The sequence below is a fragment of the Schistocerca cancellata genome, chromosome 11 (assembly GCF_023864275.1).
Source record: "Schistocerca cancellata isolate TAMUIC-IGC-003103 chromosome 11, iqSchCanc2.1, whole genome shotgun sequence".
In the NCBI taxonomy this organism is placed as follows: Eukaryota; Metazoa; Arthropoda; class Insecta; order Orthoptera; family Acrididae; genus Schistocerca; species Schistocerca cancellata.
This window is the reverse complement of record NC_064636.1, coordinates 14,399,008-14,414,466: the sequence shown is the minus strand read 5'-3', so window position 1 is coordinate 14,414,466 and position 15,459 is coordinate 14,399,008. Positions and strand designations below refer to the sequence as shown.

At 44.7% G+C, this 15,459-nt stretch overlaps 1 protein-coding gene and 1 pseudogene across 1 annotated transcript in view; both read right to left on the bottom strand.

Moving 5' to 3' along the window:
• The window catches only part of LOC126108823 (5'-AMP-activated protein kinase subunit gamma-2), a 1,182,277-nt gene that overhangs the window by 268,757 nt on the left and 898,061 nt on the right, over positions 1 to 15,459 (bottom strand). The window lies entirely within an intron of this gene.
• LOC126108998 (5S ribosomal RNA) lies at positions 5,092 to 5,209 on the bottom strand (annotated as a pseudogene).

Here is a 15,459-nt window from a genome sequence, read left to right as displayed (position 1 = left end):
ACGTCACAGCTGTGAAGCTATGTGAAGCCGAGGGTAGCCATCTCAATCCGACCAAAACATTGCTGCTGTAAGCTTGTGTGCATAGGCTTGCCGCTCGCTTTTGGAAGGATTTTGCGCTATTATGGTGACTTGTGTGGTGTTCGGATGTACGAATCGTTCTGATTGTGGTGCGAAATCGAAGGGAATAACATTTCATGTGTAAGTTGTCTCGTTAAGTGTAATTTTACAACTTCATTGTGAACGAACGTGTGCTACATCGGTACTTGTACTATAGCGTGTTTTTCTCCTGTATGATTTTAGATTTCCTAAAAATGAAAGTCGGAAAGCTCTGTGGGAGAATGCCGTGAGGAGGAAGAATTGGCGTGCGTCTAAGTGGAGCACTATATGTTCTCAGCATTTCCGAGAAGAGGACATAGACCGAACTTCCCTTTCAACAGTAAGGCTCCGAGAAAATGCTGTACCATCGGTTTTCCCTACACACCCAAAACATTTGCAAAAGGTATGTTAATTCAAAGAATTAAATTCTTAGTTTTCAAGTTCACGTTTCAGTATAATACGTACGTATCGTCGATAATCCAAGTGTTGAGTAACTCACTTTGTCTTCATCATGTACCAAATTAAAAGCTAACACTACATTAACTGGCGTAAAGTATAGGCCTAAACAGGACACTGTGTAGATTTGCGTATTTCAGCGAATATTGGTGGTAATGAACAGTGTTTCCCAGTAGTTTAACGTAATTGAAATGTCCCAGTACGTATTACAAACAATATGTATTTATGGGGCTTTGGAGGGACGGTATAGCTAACTTAGTTTTCAGTTTCTATTATTTAGTTTGTGATACACGTTTATTACTGAATTAACAAAATTGTATCGTTTACATTGAAGGCTAGCTATTCGTAATATTACATTAAAAATTATTTTTAATCAGTAGAAACGCGAAATTTCGCCTTTACGAGATTTTATTTTAAACAAAAACTTTGAAACAACCAATCTGATGACGTTACATGCGTATATGGTGCAATCAGCGACTGTAATACACGCAGCGCTATAGCACACTGGCAATGGTTTGGTCAGAGTGTCATGGCAGCGAGCCACGCCCCCATGGCATCAAAACTTAGTACGGCTGGGATACGTAGCGCCATCTCCCCTTATTCTTACCTCCATGGTTGACAAGATGTGCAGAATGCAATGCTCACTCCAGAGATATTTACTCTATGGTCGTACGTAGACGCCATTTTGACGCTGTACTACGGCTCTGCCATCTGCCGGAACGGTTCGAAACTGCACCGGCGCATAGAACGAACATCAAATGTGAAGCAGCAACAATGTGTATTAATAGCTTAAAGAAAAAACATGGGGCATTGCTTACTGAACGAGCCTCGTATATTTGTGTCGTGTAAGGTATAACATAAAACCCTCCGAGTATGCGGTTCTATTGGAGGAGGAAGAGGTGGAGATTAGTCTTAGATGTTCCGTCGACAGCGATGTCAGAGACGCAGCAGAAGCTCCGTTTATGGAAGGATGGAGACTGACAGTTTTTTTTTTTTCTTTTGTAACGTAATAAACTTTTATTTTCAAAATAGCAGATACAATTATGAGTTAGAAGGTACCTTTCAATTTCTGTTTCTGTTAGTTATCGAGTCATTTTCTTTTCTTTTGCTGACATCGATTTTCTGATATGTAATTTTGTTGCAATTGTCTGTTTCGTTATATATTGTTCGTTTGCAGATTGATTTACAGTGTTGCCGTGACTTTATTTTAGTTCTAGTTCTTTAAGTGTGTAAGTCAGAGGGACATTGAGATTGTCATTCTTTTCAGTTTTGTTTGGGTTTTTGTTAATTTTATGGGTTGTTAATTCAATCACTTCTAAGTTCCTGATTTTAGGGAGAGTTATTGGTCTGGCATGTCATAACTATTTGTAGCATTATCTTATTGGCTAAGGCTTACATCTAAGAAACAGTAATCAATGATATACAAAGCAGGGAGGTAACATACTTGGTTTAGCGAGGTGCCCACGAGATGGTGGTTGTGAGGAAGGAAGAGAGAGAGAGAGAGAGAGAGAGAGAGAGAGAGAGAGAGAGAGAGAGAGGGGGGGGAGGGGGGGGGGGAAGGAACACGTTTGAGACATATAGAGAGAAAAAAAATGACAGTGGGCGTGCCCTATCAAAAGGCACCATCCCGGCTTTCGCCTGAAGCGATTTAGGGGAAAAAACGGAAAATCTAAATCAGGCTGGTGGCACGTGGGTTTGAACCTTCGTCTTCCCGAATACGAATGAGCTAACCGGTGCGCCACGTCGCTCGGTCCGGGCTTCTATTGAACAGACACTACAGCTTTCTGCTGGTCTCGAGCTTCCTGCTTACGACGCACGGAGCATTCTGGGTCCCTGTTGGTTCTGCTTCACGCGGCACGTTACCGAAATATAGCGAGAGCTATCGTGTGTTTTCGCGTGACGATGTGGCTCCTCTACGTGAAACACCAGAAGTGACGTCACAGAACTCGCAGAGCGTGACGTCAGCGTTTGCCGGTGGCTGTACCGACTGCAAGACGTGGGAATTCCGCGTAGTTGGAGCGCAGGGCGAGTAAACTGCAGCACAGCAAAACCAACTGCTGTTGACCGACCTTAGCCTAGAGCTGTATCCTCGTGTGATTTTTTTAGTCATCCACGAAGAGGAAACTCCACTCCTCCGCCGTGTTTTCGAACTGCGCAGTGACTTGTTATGGTCTTCCAGCAGTTCATATTGCACAGTCGAGGATATGGACTTTTAAGTTGCTATAATTTGCCAAAATCCTAAGACAATTTAATCTAAAAATAAATAAGAAGAAAACAAAATCTATGGTAGTAGGGAAGACAAAAGAAAATGGTAAAGTTAATATTAAACTAGAAGACGATGTTCTAGAGCAGGTTGACAACTTTTGTTAAGTGGGGAGCACAATCACAGACTACAATAAATTTATCGCAGATATAAAGAAAAGAATAGCCTTGGCAAAGCAAGCTTTCCAAAATAGAAGGAATTTCCTAACACAGAATCATGTAAGCCTAGAAAGTAAGAAAAAGTTTGCCCAAACATTTGTCTGGAGTGTCTTAACATACGGATGTGAAGTGTTTCTCTGGCAAAGGCAGAGAAAAAGACTGGAAGCAATGGAAATGTGGCAATGGAGAAGAATGACAAAAACAAGCTGGGTAGATACAAAAAGTAATGACCAGGTCTTAAGTGAATGAGAACAGAACGCTGCTAAATTATATAGGGAGGAGAAAATCAAAAATGATAGCGCACATAATGAGACACAACCAGGTCCTAAAGAATGTATTTGAAGGAAAAGTTTTAGGGGAAAAACCCAAGGGGCAGGTCAAGAGCAACGTATTTTAATAACATCAAAGAAGACGTGGGGATAAATTCGTATGAAGAATTGAAGAGGATGACAATGGAGAGAGGGCCGTGGATAAATCGAGAAGGCGTAGCCTTTAGTTTATGATGATGAGCAATTAATTATTGTTCATACCCTACAATTAAGTGGAGTATGTACGTTGCGTATTTGAAAACTAAGTGGAGAGTATTACATCCACAAATCAATGTAAGACGTCCCTTTGCAGCGTTTGGACCATACTAAAGGTTTGCGACGTTCCATATAATGACTTCCTAGCTGGAGATGAACAACTGCAGCTGCCAGAGACATGAAATTAATTACAGGTGTTTTTTACGTCTAAAGTGACCTAAATCCTCGATGTTCCCTATAGCAACATGCCTACTAAGTAATTCTTCCAATCCATATGTGGCATACAGCAAACGAGTGCCTAACAGGATTGCTTAAAACAGTCTTGGTTGCAATTTTATTTTTTTTTATTTTTCGACGACGCGTTTCGCCTTATTTAGGCATCTTTAGGTTATCTTAATTTGGTATTTCTTAGAAGAATCCTTCAGTCAGTGTAGCCAAAGGGCATCGTAAAATATATCAGGCCAACACCGCATTATGCTTACTACCTGAGCCCACACATCATTCTGTTACTCGCTCCTGTGAACGGGAACGCGTTATGCAGATCTTGGTGTCACTCGCGTCCATCTAGAAAAGTTTTTACTGAGTTTAACGAAGGCGATGTTGGCCCGATATATTCGACGGTGCCCTTTGGCTACACAGACTGAAGGATTCATCTAAGAAAAAAATGGTTCAAATGGCTCTGAGCATTATGCGGCTTAACTTCTGAGGTCATCAGTCGCCTAGAACTTAGAACTAATTAAACCATGCCCGAGGCAGGATTCGAACCTGCAACCGTAGCGGTCGCTCGGCTCCAGACTGTAGCGCCTAGAACCGCACGGCCACTCCGGCCGGCGATTCTTTTAAGAAATACCAAATTAAGATAACCTGAAGATGCCTAAATAAGGCGAAACACGTCGCTGAAAAATAAAAAACAAAAAAATTGCAACCAAGACTGTTTTTAACCAAAACTGCCTACTAAGCCCGCTTACCATGCAAGGGGCCTCGGTTTCGATTCCCTGGGCGTTGTGTGTCCATCATTTTCATCATCATAGACACGCCAGTCGTCGAAGTTGCGTCAACTAAAAAGACCTGCAATAAGGCGGCCGAACCCGGAAGGCGATATCCCGGCCAATAAATGCCATACGATCATTTTTTTTTTTCCAGTACCGGTATGTCTAAGTAATAGGAATGACTAGTAGATGTCATTGAGGAAAGTCGCACAACATTTCTCGTAATTTGCAATGCAACAGCAATGTTAGTGACTTAGGTGACTATTGACTCACCTATTATATCCTCCGTACGCCTTATGCTTCTCGCTTTCTATTTAACGAGATTGCGATAGGTATTAAAAACTCACAGGGAGAGATTTTTGCAGATTAGCAGTGTGGGGTTTAGGAATCTGTGGAGGGCTAAAGCACTCCGTCTTCAGGCCACCAGTGGCCTACCGGGACCATCCGACCGCCGAGTCATCCTCATTGGAGGATGCGGATAGGAGAGGCGTGTGGACAGCACACCGCTCACCCGGTCGTTATGATGGTATTCTTGACCGAAGCCGCTACTATTCAGTCGAATGGCTCCTCAATTGGCATCACGAGGCTGAGTGCACCTGGAGAAATGGCAACAGCGCATGGCAGCCCGGATGGTCACCCATCCAAGTGCCAGCCAGGCCCGACATCGCTTAACTTCGGTGATCTCACGGGAACCGGTGCAGCCACTGCGGCAAGGCCGTTGCCTTGTGCAGGGCTAGGGTATGAATTATTTTATATTTTATACTTGCTAACCCGTTTGTCTGGAATGTAGCGATGTATGGAAGTGAAACATGGGCGATGAACAGTTTAGAAGACAATAGAAGCTTCTGGAATGTGGTGCTGCAGAAGAATGCTTTACACGTGATGGCTACATCGCCTAAATAACGAGGGGAGAAAACAAATTTGTACCACAATTACTCCAGGAAGGGAACGGTCGACAGGACACCTTCTGAGGCATCTAGGGATCACCAATTTAACTTCTTAAGTAATAGAACCCAGTACCTTGTCCTCGATGGTGAGTGTTCATCGGAGGTAAGGGTATCATCTGGAGTGTCCCAGGGGAGTGTGGTAGGTCCGCTGTTGTTTTTTATCTACATAAATAATCTTTTGGATAGGGTGGATACCAATGTGCGGCTGTTTGCTGATGGTGCTGTGGTGTACGGGAAGGTGTCGTCGTTGAGTGACTGTAGGAGGATACGAGATGTCTTGGACAGGATTTGTGATTGGTGTAAAGAATGATAGCTAACTCTACATATAGATAAATGTAAATTAATGCAGATGAATAGGAAAAAGAATCCCGTAATGTCTGAATACTCCATTAGTAGTGTAGCGCTTGACACGGTCACGTCGATTAAATATTTGTGCGTAACATTGCAGAGCGATATGAAGTGGGACAAGCATGTAATGGCAGTTGTGGGGAAGGCGGATAGTCGTCTTCGGTTCATTGGCAGAATTTTGGGAAGATGTGGTTCATCTGTATAGGAGACCGCTTATAAAACACTAATACGATCTATTCTCGAGTTCTGCTCGAGCGTTTGGGATCCCTATGAGATGGGATCGAGGGAGGACATAGAAGCAATTCAGAGGCAGGCTGCTAGGTTTGTTACTGGTAGGTTTGATCAACACGCGAGTGTTACGGAAATGCTTCAGGAACTCGGGTGGGAGTCTCTAGAGGAAAGCAGGCGTTCTTTTCGTGAATCGCTACTGAGGAAATTTAGAGAACTAGCATTAGAGGCTGACTGCAGTACAATTTTACTGCCGCCGACTTACATTTCGGAAAGACCACAAAGATAAGAGAGATTAGGGCTCGTACAGAGGCATATAGGCAGTCATTTTTCCCTCGTTCTGTTTGGGAGTGGAACACGGAGAGAAGATGCTAGTTGTGGTACGAGGTACCCTCCGACATGCACCGGATGGTGGATTGCGGAGTATGTATGTAGATGTAGAGATATTGGAGAGAAGTGCGTGCGGGGTAAAAAATCCTAGATCAAGAGATGAATACACTAAGCAGATTCAGAAGGATGTAGGTTGCAGTAGGTACTGGGAGATGAAGAAGCTTGCACAGGATAGAGTAGCACGGAGAGCTGCATCGAACCAGAGTTCTGGCTGAAGACCAAAATGCCATTAAGAACAACAACAGCCCGTTTTATAAACGCGTCATGTTAAACAGTTTGTTTTTTTGGTTGAATTACTTCCTTTTTTTCCTCCGACAAGCTGGTGCGTCCAGATCGCCAGTACAGCAGCTGAGCGGAAAGCGCGGAGTGGCCGTATTTTGGTTTGTACCGGCGCAGGCGCCGCCGTCTGTACGCGCGCCAAGCAGTCTTTGAGCTGCTCTGAACTTCCCGTCCGCGGCTGGCGCGTCTCGTTGGTATTAATAAACAACGCGCTTCGCAACCAGCGGTTGGATCACTGCAGAAGATGCACGACGTTCCAGTATAAATACATGTTGGGGGAGGGAGGGGAGGGGGAAGAGAAGGAGAGGGAGAGAGAGAGAGAGAGAGAGAGAGAGAGAGAGAGAGAGAGAGAGAGAGAGGGAGAAATGCATCGTTACAGGTCCGTTTAGTAAGCACGAAAGCGTCACGATGATTACGGAACTCTTGGCACACGTTGCAAGGGAGCCATTCTATACCACAGTGTGGTTTACGATTCAAGTTCCGACTACATACGTTCGTAGCAGATGAACCAATACATCGCGTCTCCTACGCACCCCTCGAGAATAAAAAACCACGAAGTTAAAATTACAGAAATTCGAGACCACACGGGGACTTACGAGTTATCTTTCCGCCAGCGGACCATTTGCGGATGTACGAGGGCGACTCAAATGAAAACAAATTTGTAGTAACAAATCGAAATTTCGCGCCGTTATCCCGTAAGTTGGTGCACGTGCTACAAACATCGTGGCCATGCGGTTCTAGGCCTCACAGTCTGGTCACAAACAACACTTGACCGGCGTTGACTGGTGAAACGTTGTTGTGATGCCTCGTGTAAGAAGGACAAATGCGTACCGTCACATTTCGGATTTTGATAAAGGTCGGATTGTAGCCTATCGCGATTGTGGCATATCGTATCGCGACATTACTGCTCGCGTCGGTCGAGATCCGATGACTGTTAGCAGAATATGGAATCGGTGGGTTCAAGGAGGGTAATACGGAACGCCGTGCTGGATCCCAACGGCCTCGTATCACTAGCAGTCGAGATGACAGGCATCTTATCCGCACGGCTGTAACGGATCGTGCAGCCACGTCTCGATCTCTGAGTCAACAGATGGGGACGTTTGCAAGACAACAACCATCTGCACGAACAGTTCGACGAACTTTGCAGCAGCACGGACTATCAGCTCGCAGACCGCGGCTGCGGTTGCCCTTGATGCTGCATCACGATATATATAATATATTGTACGTATCTTGTGAATGACTTCCTTCAGGATAACGACTTCGTTCGACTACGGTGGCCAACACGTTTTGAAGAGATGAACCCTATGGAACATACCTCGGATAAATTGAAAAGGGCTGTTTATGGACGACGTGACCCACCAACCACTCTGAGGGATCAACGCCGTTGAAGAGTGGGACAATCTGGACCAACAGTGCCTTGATGAACTTGTGGATAGTATGCCACGACGAATACAGGCATGCAACAATGCAAGAGGACGTGCCGATGGGTATTAGAGGTACCGGTGTGTAGAGCAATCTGGACCACCGCCTCTGAAGGTCTCGCTGTATGGTGGTACAACATGTGGTTTTCATGAGCAATAAAAAGGGTGGAAATGATGTTTATGTTGATCTGTATTGCAATTTTCTGCACAGGTTCCGGAACTGTCGAAACCGAGGTCATGCAAATGTGTGTAGTTGTAACGGAAGACAATCTCGCCACTCACTGCAGAGCTTGCTTGCGGTGTACAGATGTAGAATACGAGTATAGGCTCCAACACAATACAAACAAGACACTGTTCACATCGTTTTACAATTTGAACGGCAAAATATCTGATGAAGGCCGACCCACAAAGGATACAAATCGCAGACTGCCGACAGGAACGAAAGCATTACTAATTTGCTATAAGAGAATACAAATTTAAGTGTTACAATGTCATTTGTCTCGAATGTAGCACTCTGCTGGAACGAAATATAGACAATAAGTAGGTCATACAAGGAGAGAAGAGTTTCATATGTGGTGCTGCAGCAGAATTCCAATCGGTAGATCGAGTAATTAACATAAAGAAAAAAAATCTGTGGCACAACTTGACTAAATGAAGGGATCGCTTGATAAGAATCATTCTGAAATATCAAGGGATCACGAACTTACTAACAGGAATGAGGTTTAGCGGATAAAAATTTTGGAGGCAGACTAATAGATAAATACGGCAGGCAGGTGCAGGTGGATGTAGGTTTGCAGTAGTTATTCGGAGACGACGAGGCTTCCACAGAATAGATTAGCACGAAGAGCTACATCAAACCGGTCTTTCGACTGAAGACCACAACGCCAACAGCAGATATTTTTTAAAATACTAAATTATCTCGGTCGTCCAGCTGAATGGCCCTCTTACATAGCGAGTAGCAGTGGGACGGTACGGAAGTAAATGCATCAGAAAATTATCGCCCGGGTTTTTGGCGCCGCTTTCGCCTTCAGTCGCATTCCGCTGTCTGGCTAGGCTGCTTCACAGGTAGCTGAAAACAGACGCGGCCGGAGAGGTTTCGATTAAGCCGCTGAATTGTACGGGTGTCACCTCCACGCTCCGAGATTAATATCCGCGGACGAGCTTTTAATCGAGGCACTACGTCGCCGGAAAAAATCTACTCCACGAAAGTGTGTACGACGAGGCAGTGCAAAACGGAGCAGAATTACCACCGTGTGGCATCGACGCCGGTGCGGCAGATTCGGAGACCGCGAGAAAATTCTTCCAATCCATATGTGCATACACCAAACCGGTGAAACAGTATTGGTTAAAAACAGTCTTGGTTGCAATTTTAGTTGTTGTTTCGGGGAGAAGACCAGACAGCGAGGTCATCGGCCTAATCGGATAAGGAAGTCGGCCGTGCCTTTTCAAAGGAACCATCCCGGCATTTGCCTAGAGCGATGTAGGGAAATAACGGAAAACCTGAATCAGGATGGCCGGACGCGGGATTGAACCGTCGTCCTCCCGAATGCGAGTCCAGTGTACTAGCCACTGCGCCACCTCGCTCGGTCTGCAATGTTAGTGTGTTTTATTTTTCAAGTACGCGTTTCGCCTTATTCGGGCATCTTCAGGTTGATCTTAATTTGGTGTTTCTTAGACCGATCCTTCAGACAGTGTAGCCAAAGGGCATCGTCGAATACATCAGGCCAACATAGCCTTCGTTAAAGGCTACACTGTCTAAAGGATCGGTGTAAGAAACACCAAATTAAGATCAACCTGAAGATGTCTAAATAAGGCGAAACTCATAGTTGAAAAATAAAACAAACTAAAATTGCAACCAACACTGTTTTCAACCAATACCGTGCGAAAATTTGGCGGTCACAGTTCGACCACTGTTACCAACACAAGGCAGTACAGGCACAGTGCTCGAGCAGTCTACGTCAGTCACGAGATTTAAGGAGTAGCCTTCCCATATGTCGTCACACGAGACTATCGCTATTCCCACCACTTATATGCGCCCGTGACGATGTCGTAGACGGACTGGCACGCCGAATTTCGAAATTTGCGGCATTTAAAAAAAATGAAACATGCTGCGGATCGAACTTGGAACCTGCCGACGAGTGCGACATGGCAAGAGCAGTCATCCTGAATTGGAGGGGGGCCTCATGGGTTGGCGTGGATGTCGATGAGTGAGAGCAAGGGTGTGACACAATATGCCAGGGGATGTTCTTGACCTTGACCTTCATGACATCGATGTAGACGGGCGCAAGACTGCAGTAGCAGCCACTTTCGTCCACAAATCACGCCCAGGAAATGACTGTCGCACGTACACCAACAGCGCGTTTTGACCACAGCTACGTCTTACCGTATTTGTATACGGCCATTTCACTTTTTCAAACACCGAAACAAACGCACACTACTTCTCCCACCTACGTTTCATATTCTTTTCGTTTGGGTGTCAGTTACGCCAATTTCCTTCTCTCCCTCCCCTCCTCTCTCTCTCTCTCTCTCTCTCTCTCTCTCTCTCTCTCTCTCTCTCTCCCCCTCCCTCCCTCCCCCCCCCCTCCCCCGCCCGTTACCAAACTGACGATGTGTGAGTAAATTCAATGAACCGATCCCTTCTTTTAAGTGCGCGTCATTTATGACGGCGGCCGAGTTTAGGTTCGTTCTGCACATCTGACGTCACAAAACACAGTCAGCCAATGAACAGAGAACGGCGTTGCCAGAGCTCGACTGCAGTGCAGACCACGGACGAGTGTCTCCAGTTTTGGAAACGTTCAGTCCTAAATAAAGTAACTGAACGAAAGCAATGTCTTGATAGCACACTTTCTTTTATAGAAAGTTTGGAAAAAGCATTCTTTATACCAATTGCTTCATATTCTATTAATTAATTAAACCAAACAAGCAATAAGCCTCCTAATTCAGGCGATAGCAAGGAAAGGTGTTTGTATCATTCTCACTAACCGCTTTTTCACAACAAAGAACAGCTGTAATTGTTTATTTCCTATTGTACTTCGACGAAACGTGAGTAATTCATAGTCATACCAACAGTGTTTGTCGGTATTTTGCGTCCTACTTTATACTTCTCCAGGAAGCATATTGTATGAGGAGCTGCGTTAGCGTAATGGTTTTAGGGTTTGGCTGCTAAGCAAAAGGTTCCGAGATCAAGCCTTGTTTAGCGCTTCATATTTTCTTTATTTACAAACAATATCAAAGTGTCTAACTTCATAAATTTTATTCGTTTGAATGTAATCTTTTGAAATTTCTAGTGGCAACTAAAATCAACCATATGGAAAGTATACGCTATGGACTTTTACCTCTGCAAACTCTTCAAAATTTCGTGCAGTAGTTTACTACATTTAATGCTGTACAATATCTGCGTTGAACATCGAAACAAAATTAAGTCATTTATGGAGGTAAAGTATCAGTCAAGAAAATGTGTAAAAATCATATTTTGGGGCCAAATAGTTTTTGTGAAATCGAATGCTAAGTGTGTCAAAACAGTCGGAATTCAATGTGTCTGCACAGGCGAGCAGTGCAGTGATGACAAAATGCGGGGAGCACGTCTCTGTAGCAGCGGAAGGGTTAATGCGGCCGTGGTGGCTGTACTTCATAAACTGCGCGCTCCCCCTAAACTAAGTTTGCTTGGCGCGTACAACTGGCAACGCAGCCATCTCCCTCGTCTGGGTGGGCATGCGCGAACCGCGAAGATAAAAGAATTGAACTATAGTCAAGTGGAGCCACACCTCCAGCCCAATTCTAATTAGTACCTCTTCACCCAAAATACTAACACGAGTTCTTTACAGGCGAATGGAGAAACTGGGAGAAGACGAGGTCGCGGAGAATCAGTTTGGATTCCGTAGAAATGTTGCAACACGTGACGCAATACTGACCCCACGTCTTTTCTTGGAAGGTAGACTAACGAAAGGCAAACCTACGTTTCTGGCACTTGTAGACTTAGAGAAAGCTTTTGACAATGTGGACTGGAATACTGAAGGTGGCAGGGGTAAAATACAGGAAGCGAAAGGCTATTTACAATTTGTACAGAAACGACATGGCAGTTGTAAGAGTCGAGGGACATGAAAGGGAAGCAGTGGTTGGGGAGGGAGTGAGACAGGGTTGTAGCCTCTCCCCGATGTTATTCAATCTGTATATTGAGCAAGCAGTAAAGGAAACAAAAGAAATGTTCGGAGTAGGTATTAAAATCCGTGGAGAAGAAATAACGTTGAGGTTCGCCGATGACAATGTAATTCTGTCAGAGACTGCAAAGGACTTGGAGGAGCAGTTGAACGGAATGGATGGTGTCTTGAAGGGAGGATATAAGGGGAACATCAATAAAAGCAAAACAAGGATAATGGAATGTAGTCGAATTAAGTCAGGTGATGCTGAGGGAATTAGGTTAGGAAATGAGACACAAAGTAGTAAAGGAGGTTTGTTATTTGGGGAGCAAAATAACTGATGATGGTGGAAGTAGAGATATAAAATGCAGACTGGCAATGGGAAGGAAAGCGTTTCTGAAGAAGAGAAACTTGTTAACATGGAGTATACATTTAAGTGTCAGGAAGTCGTTTCTGAAAGTATTTGTATGGAGCGTAGCCATGTATGGAAGTGAAACACGGGCGATAAATATTTTGGACAAGAAGAGAATAGAAGCTTTCGAAATGTGGTGCTACGGAATAATGCTGAAGATTAGATGGGTAGATCACTTAAGTAACGAGGTGGTACTGAATAGAATTGGAGAAAAGAGAAGTTTGTGGCACAACTCGAGTAGAAAAAGGGATCGGTTGGTAGGACGTGTTCTGAGGCATCAAGGGATCACCAATTTAGTATCGGAGGGCAGCGTGGAGGGTAAAAATCGTAGAGGGAGACCAAGAGATGAACACACTAAGCAGATTCTGAAGGACGTAGGTTGCAGTAGGTACTGGGAGATGAAGAGGCTTGCACAGGATAGAGTAGCATGGAGAGCTGCATCAAACCAGTCTCAGGACTGAAGATCGTAACATCAGCAACAACCACCTCTTCAGCATGAAACCTCTCTATCCATCTACGCTTCGGCATTCTTGTGCAACACCCGATTTCAGAAAAATCGCATTCTCTTTTTGTCTGATCCGTTTATCGTCTACGCTTCACTTCAGTACGTGGCTACGCTCCAAATAACTTCATAAACGACCCCCTAACAAATTTAGTTTCGGCGCTACGAAATTGCTGTTTTTCAGAAACTGTTCGTTTTTGCTGCAACTTCCGTCTCCAGAATTACGTTAGATTCTCGCAACAAAATGCATGTGACAGGAAAGCTTAAAAACAAAAATTAAGAAACAGTACAGTAGATTAGTGCAGTTGCTTCAGGCGTTTGTAGTAACACTGGCTATTAGAATTGGAGTGTATGTTGCGCGAGAGCACAAAGCAGGAAGGAAAGGGCGTTCTCCGAAGAACGGGTGGAGCGAATACAGACCGTAGCTGCCTATCACCTATCGCTGTCAACACTCGGGGCCTTATCGGTTGTGACTTCCGCTCCAACAGAGAACCGTAATAGCTTTCTCACCCGTCCGCGCACGCACACCGTCAAAACTTTCCTAAAAGTAAAGCACGTCCGTAGCAGCAGTATAAATGACACCGTGGCCGGGGATAATGTATATTTTTGTAAGAATTTTAATTCTTTGATCACCGAGCATTAGATGCAATATCAGCACAACGTGGAACACAAGCTCAAATCCATCTGAAAGCAGGATGTCTGCCAAAACACACACACACACACACACACACACACACACACACACACACTCTCTCAGAAGATGACATGCGTGGGACTGCGTAGCGTGCGTCGCCGCTCTATTCCGGGCCGGACACGCACAAATATACTACTCGCATGAGCCACAGTCTAGTCCCACACGCCATGCGACTTAATTCTGCCGCAGCGAAATCCCGTTTGCACGTAAGTCCACGTCCAACACTAACAGCCACACTCGCTGCATTTAAAAGTGTGGGTAAACCGACGAATTCAAACGAGCATTTTAAACAGTACCACTGAGGACACCGCAAGATGTTTGAAAACTCCAGGCTGATTCACAATATTTCAACATGTTATTGTACAAGTAAAACTAAAGAAAAAAAAAGGTTCGTATAAACATAGGTTCAGTTACGGAATTAAGGCTAATAAAAGATTTTTCCTGATATTTAGCAACTGCGCTAATATGAAGCCATCGCAAAACTGTACGAGGTTAAAGTTGAGCTCGATTTCCATTTATTTTGTTGTTACTGGTCTGGTGAATTTAATAGAACATGTCCCAGATGTGTGTGTGTGTGCAGAAGTTTTACAGAACATCCAGAGAAGCAGAGATCATTATAGAAGTAAATTTGTTTACTTTCCATTAACAATGTAGAATCGTGTAAGTCATTGTTGACAACCGTTAGTGACTTGTCTCAGGCGTTTCTTAACCTTGAAAAAAGTTACGTTTTCTGTATTGTCCAGTGAAAGAAAATAACAGCAGTGAATTTAAGTGAAACCACGTAGTAACTTGTATTTTGTAAATTATTTATGAAGTAGCGATGCCTTTCAAACCTACGACAGAGTAATACGCCGATATGGTGTTTAGGCCGGCATTACACTATCAAATTTCTTTGTCAAAGATCTGATCAAATATTCCGTCAAATACACTCCTGGAAATTGAAATAAGAACACCGTGAATTCATTGTCCCAGGAAGGGGAAACTTTATTGACACATTCCTGGGGTCAGATACATCACATGATCACACTGACAGAACCACAGGCACATAGACACAGGCAACAGAGCATGCACAATGTCGGCACTAGTACAGAGTATATCCACCTTTCGCAGCAATGCAGGCTGCTATTCTCCCATGGAGACGATCGTAGAGATGCTGGATGTAGTCCTGTGGAACGGTTTGCCATGCCATTTCCACCTGACGCCTCAGTTGGACCAGCGTTCGTGCTGGACGTGCAGACCGCGTGAGACGACGCTTCATCCAGTCCCAAACATGCTCAATGGGGGACAGATCCGGAGATCTTGCTGGCCAGGGTAGTTGACTTACACCTTCTACAGCACGTTGGGTGGCACGGGATACATGCGGACGTGCATTGTCCTGTTGGAACAGCAAGTTCCCTTGCCGGTCTAGGAATGGTAGAACGATGGGTTCGATGACGGTTTGGATGTACCGTGCACTATTCAGTGTCCCCTCGACGATCACCAGTGGTGTACGGCCAGTGTACGAGATCGCTCCCCACACCATGATGCCGGGTGTTGGCCCTGTGTGCCTCGGTCGTATGCAGTCCTGATTGTGGCGCTCACCTGCACGGCGCCAAACACGCTTACGACCATCATTG